The following is a 13,678-nucleotide window of genomic DNA, read 5'->3' as shown; positions in this document are numbered from 1 at the left end:
TTAGATTTAGGTGAGATTATTGATAATAGCTTGAGAAATTTGATAGATTGTTTGCAAGTAATCCAAAAACTTAATTCAACTCTAAAATACTGATTTTAATTTGACTTGCAACAGTTAATCCTCCAGTATAAAATGGTGACAAAATTTTAATCGGATTAGTGGGATTGTTAATCCCAACGTATTACGCTAATTATTTATAAATAAATAAATAATTTATTTATGACTTAAATAAAAGATAATAATGTATTTCAACTCCTTGCTTAGAAAATGTATGGAGCATTATTACAACGATAGACGGTCTAAAATATTCAATTAAGAACAAAAGTTTAACATTTCTTTAATTTTTTGTACTGGAACAAAAATGAAGCGAAGTCGACTTGATTCAAATATTACTTATTTTTTATGGCTGTAAATGTCGAGTAAAGTTTGATGCTTACACAAAATTTATTTTTATCATAATTGTAAACTTGTCGATAGTTTGAATTATTTTCAAATGTGGTATTCTTACATTCTAATATTTGCAAAGATAGGACTTTTATAACACTAAATACATTTGAACTTAAATAAACTGAATAATGTTTCAGTTAGAAAATAAAAAGACTGGGTACGAGTTGTAATGGAAAATGGCAGCTTTTATTTACTTCTAACCATGGCCAGGTGGTTAAGACACCCGACTCGTCATCTGAGGGTTGCAGATTCGAATTCCCGCAACACCAAACATGCTTGCCCTTACAATCATTAGAGCATTATAGCGGTCAATCCCACTATTTGTTGGTAAAAAGTACCCCAAGAGTTGTTGGTGGGTAGTGATGACTAGCTGCCTTTCTTCTAATTTTACACTGCTAAATTAGGGACGGCTAAGGCAGATAGCCCTTGAGTAGCTTTGCGCGAAATTCAAAACAAACAAGTTTCTAGTGAACCACAAAGGAACAAGATAGCTAAAACGAAATTAACTCAATAGTTTTTTGACATACGTGTTTACAATGGCAGATTTAAGGTTGTGTGGATTCAGAGGCTAATAATTTTTGCGAGTTCAACATCCCAAGTAAACTTACGTAGAATAAAATTATCAATGGGCTACCATTTAAAACCATAGGCCCTAGCGCTAAGTCCCCCCTCTAGCCTCTACCTAAATACGCCACTGCATGTTCATGCAAAAACTGGATAGATTTAGTAAAACCGATAAAAGTGTTAAATTTTTACATTGTAAGGTATTAGATGTATGGTATGCATGCATATCACAAATATATGGATGTATAATACTTTATTTAGCTTAAACTATTCACTTGAGTGATAGACACACGGCTAAACGGTCAGGTCGAAGACTCATATGGTTCAAGCATATTTGTCATTAATTTGGAACTACGAAGCAGCAGTAAAGGAAATGGGTTTAAAACATGTGTGTCTGAAATGCTGCTTCTATCTGAATAGATGGAACGACTGTTGACACTCTTTATACACCCGCAGCTGAAAGTACAGAGCATGTTTTGTAGCACCACGTTTAGAACCCGGTATCAGTGAATTGAGTTACAGTCAGATATGTTTATCATTAGGTCAGTCTTAATCCACGAATGGTTGCACATGGTTTTTTGATGAATGAAAAGATGAACTTGATGACTTTAAGGTGTTTTTTTTCTCATAACTTGTTTTATTCTTTTAAAAATTGAGTAAATGGCTGTTTTCTTACTTGACTAATGAGTAGAAAGAAATAGAAAAAAATTAAAACCAGCACTTTGAAACTAGATAATAATGTGCAAGAAATGAGTGTATTTAATGAAATTAAAACGTTTTGCAAAATATTGAAACATGTCCATAACTGATTTATTTTAAAATTAAAATAATATATGTTTAACGATCCCTTAACATATAATTGCCGTATAACACTTGATAGGGTTTGTAGTGTGGTAGAAGGGTTTATGTTTTTATGATAAGGAATTGTTATGCGTCCGATATAAAATATATATTTGTTATGTGTTGTTTGTTATTTTGTCTCTTATTATCTTATGTTGTGAAGGGTTGTGTTGCAAACAGAAACTATATCAGGTACGCTAATTTTATGTTATTTTTACTCGGCAGCAGTTTTGTCAATTAAGTTTTTGTTTTTGTAAGTGCAACCTTTAGTTTTAAGTTTAACTTTTAAGATACGGTGTACTAGAATTTCTAGATCACTGGTGGTAGGATAAGACAGATTCCGAAATTTCAGTTTTTATTTTCTAAAACTAAGTAACAAGAGAAATAATGAGTTTCGTGGAAAGCAGCCCTATAATTTGTATGAAACTTAAAAGTTACATTTAAAGATATAAAACTATTGAGAAGCTTACCATAACAAAGCTGATATTGATGGTAATATTACTATAGTGGCAAGTACAGGTCTTTCTGATTTATAAAATTCATAGTAACAAAGACGGTTAACTTCCAATAAGTCAACTCCATATGGAAAGAAAGAAGAAAGTTATACATATACCAAGATATTGATTTTAATGTTACATTCAACATTAGTTATGCATTAATTTTAAGGTTATTGTCAATTAACTGGAAAACCTGTTTTAAATTAAGATTTTTAAGAGGTGAAATATGTCTGTTATAATGTTTATTTAAAAAATATAGAGACTTACAGTAAAACTAAATATTATATACGTGTATACAATATTTTTCTCCTTTTGCATGTAAAAGAACCCAAGAATGTCAGTGTGACAGAAAGCCATTTAACTCATGAAGTTCACCACCATCCATCAAAACCAGCAAGAAAGTCATAGAGTTAAACAAAATAGAGCCTTTTGCATTAATGTCAAAAACAATTGTTTTAAGATAATCAGAATAAAAGTATGACATACTACAACAAACATACCATTCCAGTATCTATGTTTATTAGCCATAATAAAACAAATATCTAATCATTGTAATGGTATATAGCTAAATTTATAATTTATTGCCCAAACAATTAATAATTACTATGCATTTAAGTTTCTGATCTTCTGCTTTCTCAAACTCCATTTTAATTGGTTGAGTCTGGTTCCTGTAGTGACTATCACCCACTTGGTTTACATATCTACCACTATACATATTGGGAGAGAATATGAAATGATTTCATTGACTAGTAAGAAAGAGTACAGATTTTGGAACTGTGTATGTTTGTTGAACACTTGGTGTCATACAGTGGTGTGATGTTGAACGCTTGGTGTCATACAGTGGTGTGATGTTGAACGCTTGGTGTCATACAGTGGTGTGATGTTGAATGCTTGGTGTCAGACAGTGGTGTGATGTTGAACGCTTGGTGTCACACAGTGGTGTGATGTTGAACGCTTGGTGTCATACAGTGGTGTGATGTTGAACGCTTGGTGTCAAACAGTGGTGTGATGTTGAACGCTTGGTGTCATACAGTGGTGTGATGTTGAACGCTTGGTGTCATACAGTGGTGTGATGTTGAACGCTTGGTGTCACACAGTGGTGTGATGTTGAACGCTTGGTGTCACACAGTGGTGTGATGTTGAACGCTTGGTGTCACACAGTGGTGTGATGTTGAACGCTTGGTGTCACACAGTGGTGTGATGTTGAACGCTTGGTGTCATACAGTGGGGTGATGTTGAACGCTTGGTGTCACACAGTGGTGTGATGTTGAACGCTTGGTGTCACACAGTGGTGTGATGTTGAACGCTTGGTGTCACACAGTGGTGTGATGTTGAACGCTTGGTGTCACACAGTGGTGTGATGTTGAACGCTTGGTGTCACACAGTGGTGTCATGTTGAACGCTTGGTGTCACACAGTGGTGTGATGTTGAACGCTTGGTGTCAGACAGTGGTGTCATGTTGAACGCTTGGTGTCATACAGTGGTGTCATGTTGAACGCTTGGTGTCATACAGTGGTGTGATGTTGAACGCTTGGTGTCACACAGTGGTGTGATGTTGAACGCTTGCGTGTCACACAGTGGTGTGATGTTGAACGCTTTGGTGTCACACAGTGGTGTGATGTTGAGCGCTTGGTCACACAGTGGGGTGATGTTGAACGCTTGGTGTCACACAGTGGTGTGATGTTGAACGCTTGGTGTCACACAGTGGTGTGATGTTGAACGCTTGGTGTCACACAGTGGTGTGATGTTGAACGCTTGGTGTCACACAGTGGTGTGATGTTGAACGCTTGGTGTCATACAGTGGTGTCATGTTGAACGCTTGGTGTCACACAGTGGTGTGATGTTGAACGCTTGGTGCCATACAGTGGTGTCATGTTGAACACTTGGTGTCATACAGTGGTGTCATGTTAAACGCTTGGTGTCATACAGTGGTGTGATGTTGAACGCTTGGTGTCATACAGTGGTGTGATGTTGAACACTTGGTGTCATACAGTGGTGTCATGTTGAACACTTGGTGTCATACAGTGGTGTCATGTTGAACGCTTGGTGTCATACAGTGGTGTGATGTTGAACGCTTGGTGTCATACAGTGGTGTGATGTTGAACGCTTGGTGTCATACAGTGGTGTGATGTTGAACGCTTGGTGTCACACAGTGGTGTAATGTTGAACGCTTGGTGTCATACAGTGGTGTGATGTTGAACGCTTGGTGTTACAGTTTTTGTGCTATAATACACGTCTCATATCAGTTTCCATAACTCTTCTAACGTTAGAATAACATCCTGATCTCATTTTTCATGGTGATGAAACTTATAACAATTGTATTTGTATTTTGTATTTCTATTATCACTTCATAACCTCCAGAATGTTTATCTATAAAGAAATTTCAAACAAGAATGCATTAAATTTAACACTTTCTTCTAATAATTTTTGATCAGACAACCTTTTCATAAAATTATAATCTCATACTTATATTTTGTTTTCATTAGACAAGAACAGTATCTGCATTTTGTTCAAATGCTGCTTTCACACAAACATACAAATATTCATAATGCAACTGTAAGTGAACTTAGTACTAACTGCATAGAGTCATATGGGATGAATATAGTTTTTTCACATGTGAATGAGAAATATATGAGATGATATATCAGTTTATGTAAGAGAAAATATTGAGATGCTATATGGCATCAGAATTGCTTAGGGAAATCCTAATGTTGATGTGATATGTGGACATCATGTATTATTGAAGGTATGTTGATGTGATTATTAAGATATGACTGAAATGTTACGTGTAAAACTTGTATGTGAAAAGACGTATAGATGTAATACAAGTTCTTCAATCAGCATTGAAAGATAGCAAGACGTATGGATGTAATACAAGTTCTTCAATCAGTATTGAAGGATAACAAGATGTATTGATGTAATACAAGTTCTTCAATCAGTATTGAAGGATAACAAGATGTATTGATGTAATACAAGTTCTTCAATCAGTATTGAAGGATAACAAGATGTATTGATGTAATACAAGTTCTTCAATCAGTATTGAAGGATAACAAGATGTATTGATGTAATACAAGTTCTTCAATCAGTATTGAAGGATAAGATGTATTGATGTAATACAAGTTCTTCAGTCAGTATTGAAGGATAACAAGATGTATTGATGTAATACAAGTTCTTCAGTCAGTATTGAAGGATAACAAGATGTATTGATGTAATACAAATTCTTCAATCAGCATTGAAAGATAGCAAGACGTATAGATGTAATACAAGTTTTTCAGTTGGTATTAGGGGATATCAAGATGTATTGATTAATCATTCAGTATTATGGTTTATAATATTTCTTGATATGATGTAGAATATGTGATGTTACCAATCTAGTTAGTCTAGTATTGGAACAAGAATACAATTATAAATGTAAATATATTGTAACACTAAAGACAACTGTCAACACACCATAAGTAGATATACCATAACACTAGACAACTGTCAACACGCCATAAGTAGATATACCATAACACCAGAGACAACTGTCAACACACCATAAGTAGATATACCATAACACTAAAGACAACTGTCAACACACCATAAGTAGATATACCATAACACTAGACAACTGTCAACACGCCATAAGTAGATATACCATAACACCAGAGACAACTGTCAACACGCCATAAGTAGATATACCATAACACCAGAGACAACTGTCAACACACCATAAGTAGATATACCATAACACCAGAGACAACTGTCAACACACCATAAGTAGATATACCATAACACTAGACAACTGTCAACACACCATAAGTAGATATACCATAACACCAGAGACAACTGTCAACACACCATAAGTAGATATACCATAACACTAGACAACTGTCAACACACCATAAGTAGATATACCATAACACCAGAGACAACTGTCAACACACCATAAGTAGATATACCATAACACTAGAGACAAATGTCAACACACCATAAGTAGATATACCATAAGACTAAAAACAACTGTCAATATATCATAAGTAGATGCATTGTAACACCAATAAACAACTATCAACATACCTCAGAATACTAGGTATACCTTGAACATTGTTAGACCTCAAAATACAATCTGTTTCTTTAACTATGTACTATAGTATAGTAACAGAACTAACAGGTATATAAACCACTACTCAATATAATATAGTAACAGAACTAACAGGTGTATAAACCACTACTTAATGTAATATAGTAACAGAACTAACAGGTATATAAACCACTACTCAATGTAATATAGTAACAGAACTGACAGGTATATAAACTACTATTCAATGTAATATAATATAGTAACAAAACTAACAGGTATATAAACTACTGTTGAATGTAATATAATATGGTAACAGAACTAACAGGTATATAAACTACTATTCAATATTAGATAATATATTAACAGAACTAACAGGTATATAAACTACTATTGAATGTAATATAATATAGTAACAGAACTAACAGGTATATAAACTACTATTGAATGCAATATATTAACAGAACTAACAGGTATATAAACTACTATTGAATGCAATATATTAACAGAACTAACAGGTATATAAACTACTATTCAATGTTATATAATATAGTAACAGAACTAACAGGTATATAAACTACTGTTGAATGTAATATAATATGGTAACAGAACTAACAGGTATATAAAATATTATTCAATGTAATATAATAGGTAACAGAACTAACAGGTATATAAAATATTATTCAATGTAATATAATAGGTAACAGAACTAACAGGTATATAAACTACTATTGAATGCAATATAGTAACAGAACTAACATGTATATAAACTACTGTTGAATGTAATATAATATAGTAACAGAACTAACATGTATATAAACTACTGTTGAATGTAATATAATATAGTAACAGAACTAACATGTATATAAACTACTGTTGAATGTAATATAATATAGTAACAGAACTAACAGGTATATAAACTACTGTTGAATGTAATATAATATAGTAACAGAACTAACAGGTATATAAACTACTGTTGAATGTAATATAATATAGTAACAGAACTAACAGGTATATAAACTACTGTTGAATGTAATATAATATAGTAACAGAACTAACAGGTATATAAACTACTGTTGAATGTAATATAATATAGTAACAGAACTAACAGGTATATAAAATATTATTCAATGTAATATAATATAGTAGCATAACTAACAGGTATATAAACTACTATTCAATGTAATATAATATAGTAACAGAACTAACAGGTATATAAAATATTATTCAATGTAATATAATATAGTAACAGAACTAACAGGTATATATAAACTACAATTGTGTACTGTACTATATCATCATTTTATTGATATATGAAGTAATGAATGTAATATTTCTACGAGTTAGAATGTCACCAAGTTAAAGTTGTAATTTTATATTCTTTTCTAGACTCTATTTGGCTTCATAGCAGTGATAGCCAGTCTTCCTTCGTGTGTCCATTGTGCAACTTGAGTTTCAGGTCTTATAACTCACAGAAAGTCCATTTTCATCATCAACATAAAAGCCATAGAAATTTTCCATGTCGATCCTGTGGGAAAATATTCACTAGAAGACACACTATGTTACAACATTGTCGTTTGAAACATTAATGTGACCAGAAACTTGTGTTTTATGGTAATCCATACAGTATTGGTAGTGTGTTTTATTAGTTATTTACATGTTTTTCCTTCTCCTTTAAAGATGTCTATTTATAGTCTGTTGTTGAAGAACCTTACAATAGATGGAGTTAAGGATGTTGTGAAATGCTTTTAGAAAGTAAAATAATACATCAATAACATTCTTTTTTACTTATTTAGGGAACATCAGAAATGGAGACAGCTTACTTCAATCCATTTGTCCAGTCTGCCACAAACTGTTCAACTCCTATGAATCATGGAGAGTTCATAATCATTATCAACATAAGAGCCACAGAAACTTTGTTTGTAGAGCTTGTGGGAAAGTGTTTACTAGAAATCATGCAATGTTACAACATTATCGATTGAAACATGGGTCACCGAAAGTTCTCTAGGAGATAAAACGTCATCAGAATTCATCTTTTGTGTAAACAGTGAAACAACGTGGTTATTCTGATTTACTGTATATCTCCTGTAAATATTGAGTATTGAGAAATTTTTTATTTGTTTTGATACTTGTTTCTTCTGTTGTTGTCAATCCAAACCAGTCATTACTACATGTCAGTAACGTGGTCCATCATATCTAGCTGTGAGTAATCCAGCATTATGAATAACATAGAGAATCCGAAACAGAACTACTTTATTTAAAGTTACGTAAGAAAAGATTATTTATACTTGTCTATTTATAAATGTAACACTGAGAGTGATATTATTGTAAACACTGTATTCCACTTGTAAAAGTTATGTTGTGGCAGTAAATTTGGTTTTTGAGAAAGATCACTTTGTATTTCTGGAGTTATTCACCTAATGGTGTTTGTCTCAATTAATTTCAGATTTGGTCAGTATCAATATTATTACACTGTGTTAGTTCATTTTCTGTAATGTTCACCACGATCTGTCTTTATTCTTAAAATGAACAAAAAAGTTTCATTTTGTTACAAAGTTACTATTAAAGAACAATTGTCAGTTTATAATTAATTATATTTATTGAAGGTTCCATCACACCTCTCTGATATCTATAAAGAAGATATATGACTTCAGAAATTTGTATTTGGTAAAAAAAATATTATTTTCTCAGTTTGTTATATCATAAAGATATTCATATCTAGTAAAAGTTGAATTCATGGGTAATTATATTATAATGTTATTGAAATATCTTGATGTAAATACCTGAAAATGAATTTTTTATTATGTGTGTTTTTAAGTGAACCACAATTGTTTTAATATGTTGAGCTTCCCAAGAGAGCGAAGTAAAATATTTTAGATCCAAGTTTTTATCTCGTAGTATTTGTCTTTACAAAGTCAGTTTTCTTGTGAATGTTGAAAACACATGATGAAACAATGTAATTTTATTTGAAATTATGACATACATTATGAATGAAACGTTAACATGAAATACACAGTGGCTCATATACTCAAATGTGTATCACGGTTAACGTGTTCTAACATGAGATAAACATCAATAAACAGTGGCTCATACACCCAGGTGTATGTCATGGTTAAGGTGTTTTAACATGAAATAATGTGTTTTTTAAGACCTATGTTTGTGAAGTTTTGTAAATAAGGAGAGATAACTCTTTACTAATAATTCATATATTCATTATTGGGGTCACTTTTTCAATGTTGTGACTTGTAGCATAGTTCTGTCGAACATTGTATTACGTATTTGGTGTCATATTTACCAACTATTCATTTTACTGTATATAACTGATTTAGTAACAGTGTATGGTAGAAGAAACACTAGTTAGAGTAAATTAGAAAACCCTATAATGATTGTGTTTTCAAAACACGAATCTCTCTTCAAACACCCACATACAGGTTTTTTTATGTTGAAGTGGATTTTTAACCTACATATTTTCCTTATGTCATGTACCAGTTACAACATAATAAAATAAGTGTTTTAATCACCTATTGTTATTGAGTTAATTAGACAAGAAGATATAACCCTCTACTGGCAATTTACCTGTTAAAATTTAATAAAGGTTTCATACAATCTATCTTTGTGGAGTACATTGAACAAGGAGATATAAGTCTATGCTGCCAATTTACCTGTTAAAAATTAAAATATGGGTTTTCACAACATATATTTGTGGAGTTTATAAGAGATAAAGATACAACCAATTGCTAGTTGCTGAACCATTTTAAACTTGGAACACACTAGAACAGCTATTTCTGATTTTGTGAGACGAGAAATTCTGATTTCTTATTCTATGCAAAGACTGGTCATTCTGATGATCACCACTATTAATTTTCTACATGATGGTCAATTCTTCCAATAACATACACTACCATTGGAAATTATAGATGTAAACGTGTATCGTTAGTATCCACTCCCACTGAAGATTATATATGTAAACATGAATTATTTGTATCCACTACCACTGTTGAAGATAATAGATGTAAATGTATTCTTAGTAACCACTACCACTGAAGATTATAGATGTAAACATGTATTCTTTGTATCCACTACCACTGTTGAAGATAATAGATGTAAATGTATTCTTAGTAACCACTACCACTGAAGATTATAGATGTAAACATGTATTCTTAGTAACCACTACCACTGAAGATTATAGATGTAAACATGTATTCTTTGTAACCACTACTACTGAAGATTATAGATGTAAACATGTATTCTTTGTATGCACTATTACAGAAGATTATAGATGTAAACATATATTCTTTGTATCCAGTATAACTGACATGTATAGACTTTATGATATTTTGTATGTGTAACTGACGTATGTAGACCTTATGACGTTTTGTGCATGTAACTGACAAGTACAGACGTGTATTGACATTAGCATTCCTTAGATGCAACATCCAGTGCAAATTCATATGAACTGTCATTTTTTATCAATAAGTAACACAAAACACACTTTGTTATTATAATGTTAAAAGTTCTTGACTTATTTTAAAGCTTCATATAAATGTATTGTTGTAGTTATTTCAGGAAAATCAGATTTTTAGAAATGTAATTATTTTTCTTCTTTGTTAAAGATCTGGATAACAGGACATATGTAACTGTGGAATATGGTAATCAAACACTATTTGAGTATTACAGAACTTTAGTGTTTTCTTTAGTTGTAAATACAAAGGTTGTCTTATGTTTCTTTTCATAAGTTTGTAGCACTTGATTTACTTTTTTATGGAAATTTGTCATTCACCAGTAAAGCTCAGAGTTTTAAAAAATCTATTATAAATGTTATATTGTACCAGAAGCAAAACTTTTCTTCACCACCTAGATTTGATTGTTATGACTTCTTTTGTCAGATAAGCCAGAATATAGGACATTGAATCAAAGCATCATGAATTCATCATTTATATGTCCAATCTGCAAGAAATCTTTCAAGTCATACAAATCAGAAAGAACCCATTTTCATTACCAACATACAAGTCATCGAAACTTCATTTGCAACATTTGTGGGAAGACTTTTACACGAAAGCATGCTGTTTTTCGACACTATCGGGTGAAACACCAATCAGACAGTGGTGTTGGGTTACGAGCATGAACAATGTGAAGATGTTTTTTATTAGTTAAGTTTTTATTTTAATTGAATTTCAGAAGTTTTAACATTAGTTTTTCTTTATGCTAAGAAGAAGATTAGTGAATATGAAGGAACATTGTAGTTATACATACTACAGGTGTACATCTTTTTTACTATGTTTTTGTTGATTTTTATTCATAGGGGCTTTTTTGCTAGTGTATTGTGCATCCCACTCTGTGGTAAGTGGTACCTGACCAGATGTACTTTTTCCCAAAATCCAAACTGTCTATTCTTTGACCATGCTTGATGTTAATTGCATTGTGGCTCTTCCTGTAGTGGACCTGATGTACAAGTACAGATGCTGTCAGATGTTCATTGGTTGACTTTATCAACATTATAGGTCTTCTTTTCAAAATAGGATATTGCAGCCACCCATTGCAGTGTTTCTGGTGATATGTTCTTATAGTGCATTTTCCTCTCCTTTCTTCTACCACTTTTACCACTTACCAGTTTCTCGCTGTTGGACCATGGATGCTTGTCTTCCTGAGTGATGCATGATAACCACTCAGTTAAGAGTAGGGTGGTTGCAGTCTGCAATTGTCAGTTGCATACACTATTTGCTTCTGTGGACCTGATGTATCATTCCAGAATCCATTAGGGTTTGATTGTAGCACTACATTATATTAATATATTTGTATCTGAGAAATTGTTATTTTCCACTATGACATTCTTCCTTTCTACCATTCTCAAGATGTACATTACTGATGGGTCTGTTATTGGTTAGAGATGGCCCAGTAACAGTTAGAATCATGTGTCAATGGCATTGATGGTGGAGCACTCTGCCATGTCACAACTTTACTGATGTATATATTTATTTATTGCTGTTTGTCCCTTAGGCTGAGACATTCCTACTACTTACCATTCCTCAGATGGGGGGGGGGGAATCAGGTGTTGGTTAGAGATGTTTCAGTTACATTAGTTCTCTCACATGTTCTGACCAGTATCTCTCTCTTTACTACAGACCAGATGAAAATGCCACCAGGGGATAATATTTTTACTGGCCTTCTACTATTTCAGTGTTGGATTCTTGCTGTTTTGTAAGTGGAGGAAGATACTGAATGAGAAGTTAACATTTTTTTACACTGAAAATGTATTTGCAATAGATAATTCCCACTTAAGGTAATATGTGGTGTAAGTCTTATGGCCAACCTTAATGTGATTAATGAGTGTGAATAGAGAGAGGGCTGGCTACAATAGGGTTTGTGTCATGTTCCTGTTGTAGAGAGAGAGAGCTGGCTACAATAAGGTTTGTGTCATGTTCCTGTTGGTTGATAGTTGCTGTACAATCATTTACACATGGATATGCAGAAGTGGGAGGTGGATAGCTAGTGACAAGCGGTAAATTTTGTGCCAATATATGATGGTAGTAATCAAGAAAAGGGAGGTAAGTATCTCTTTAAGTATCTATCTAAACTACACTTTCTGTTTACTAAAATGTTCATTTTGCTGCTTTTCAAGTATTAATTAGCATATCCTTGAAGTTTGTATTTTTGTAATTACAAGATAGAAGCTTGTAACTTTTTTTTACAAAATAAACATACTATGTATTATGTATTGTAAATGTGCTATGTATTATGTATTGTAAATGTATTATGTAATTTAGTGTAAATTTTAATATCTATAAACTTCACTTGTGTTCTTTATTTTTTACTTGGATTTTTTTAAAAATTAATTCACACTTGCTGGGACAGAATTTGATGTTTCTTTAAAAAAAAAGAAAAGCTCTTCGGAATTTCATGAATCTGTCATAACATAATGATAACATTCAGTTTGTTTCTTAACCTTCTGATTTACTAATCTGTCATAACATAATGATAACATTTAGTTTGTTTTCTTAACCTTCTGATTTACTAATCTGTCATAACATAATGATAACATTCAGTTTGTTTTCTTAACCTTCTGATTTACTAATCTGTCATAACATAATGATAACATTCAGTTTGTTTCTTAACCTTCTGATTTACTAATCTGTCATAACATAATGATAACATTCAGTTTGTTTTCTTAACCTTCTGATTTACTAATCTGTCATAACATAATGATAACATTCAGTTTGTTTTCTTAACCTTCTGATTTACTAATCTGTGATAAAATAATGATAACATTCAG

At 32.2% G+C, this 13,678-nt stretch overlaps 1 long non-coding RNA gene across 1 annotated transcript; it reads left to right on the top strand.

Annotated features, from left to right (window-relative positions):
* Positions 1 to 1,899: 1,899 nt before the first annotated feature.
* Positions 1,900 to 9,930, top strand: LOC143256363 (uncharacterized). Its single transcript, XR_013031319.1, has 3 exons — positions 1,900 to 2,043; positions 7,798 to 8,022; positions 8,205 to 9,930. It is a non-coding gene; the product is annotated as an uncharacterized LOC143256363 (long non-coding RNA).
* The last annotated feature ends 3,748 nt before the right edge of the window (positions 9,931 to 13,678 follow it).

This window comes from Tachypleus tridentatus, chromosome 7 (genome assembly GCF_004210375.1).
Source record: "Tachypleus tridentatus isolate NWPU-2018 chromosome 7, ASM421037v1, whole genome shotgun sequence".
NCBI lineage: Eukaryota > Metazoa > Arthropoda > Merostomata > Xiphosura > Limulidae > Tachypleus > Tachypleus tridentatus.
This window is presented reverse-complemented; position numbering and strand designations above follow the sequence as displayed.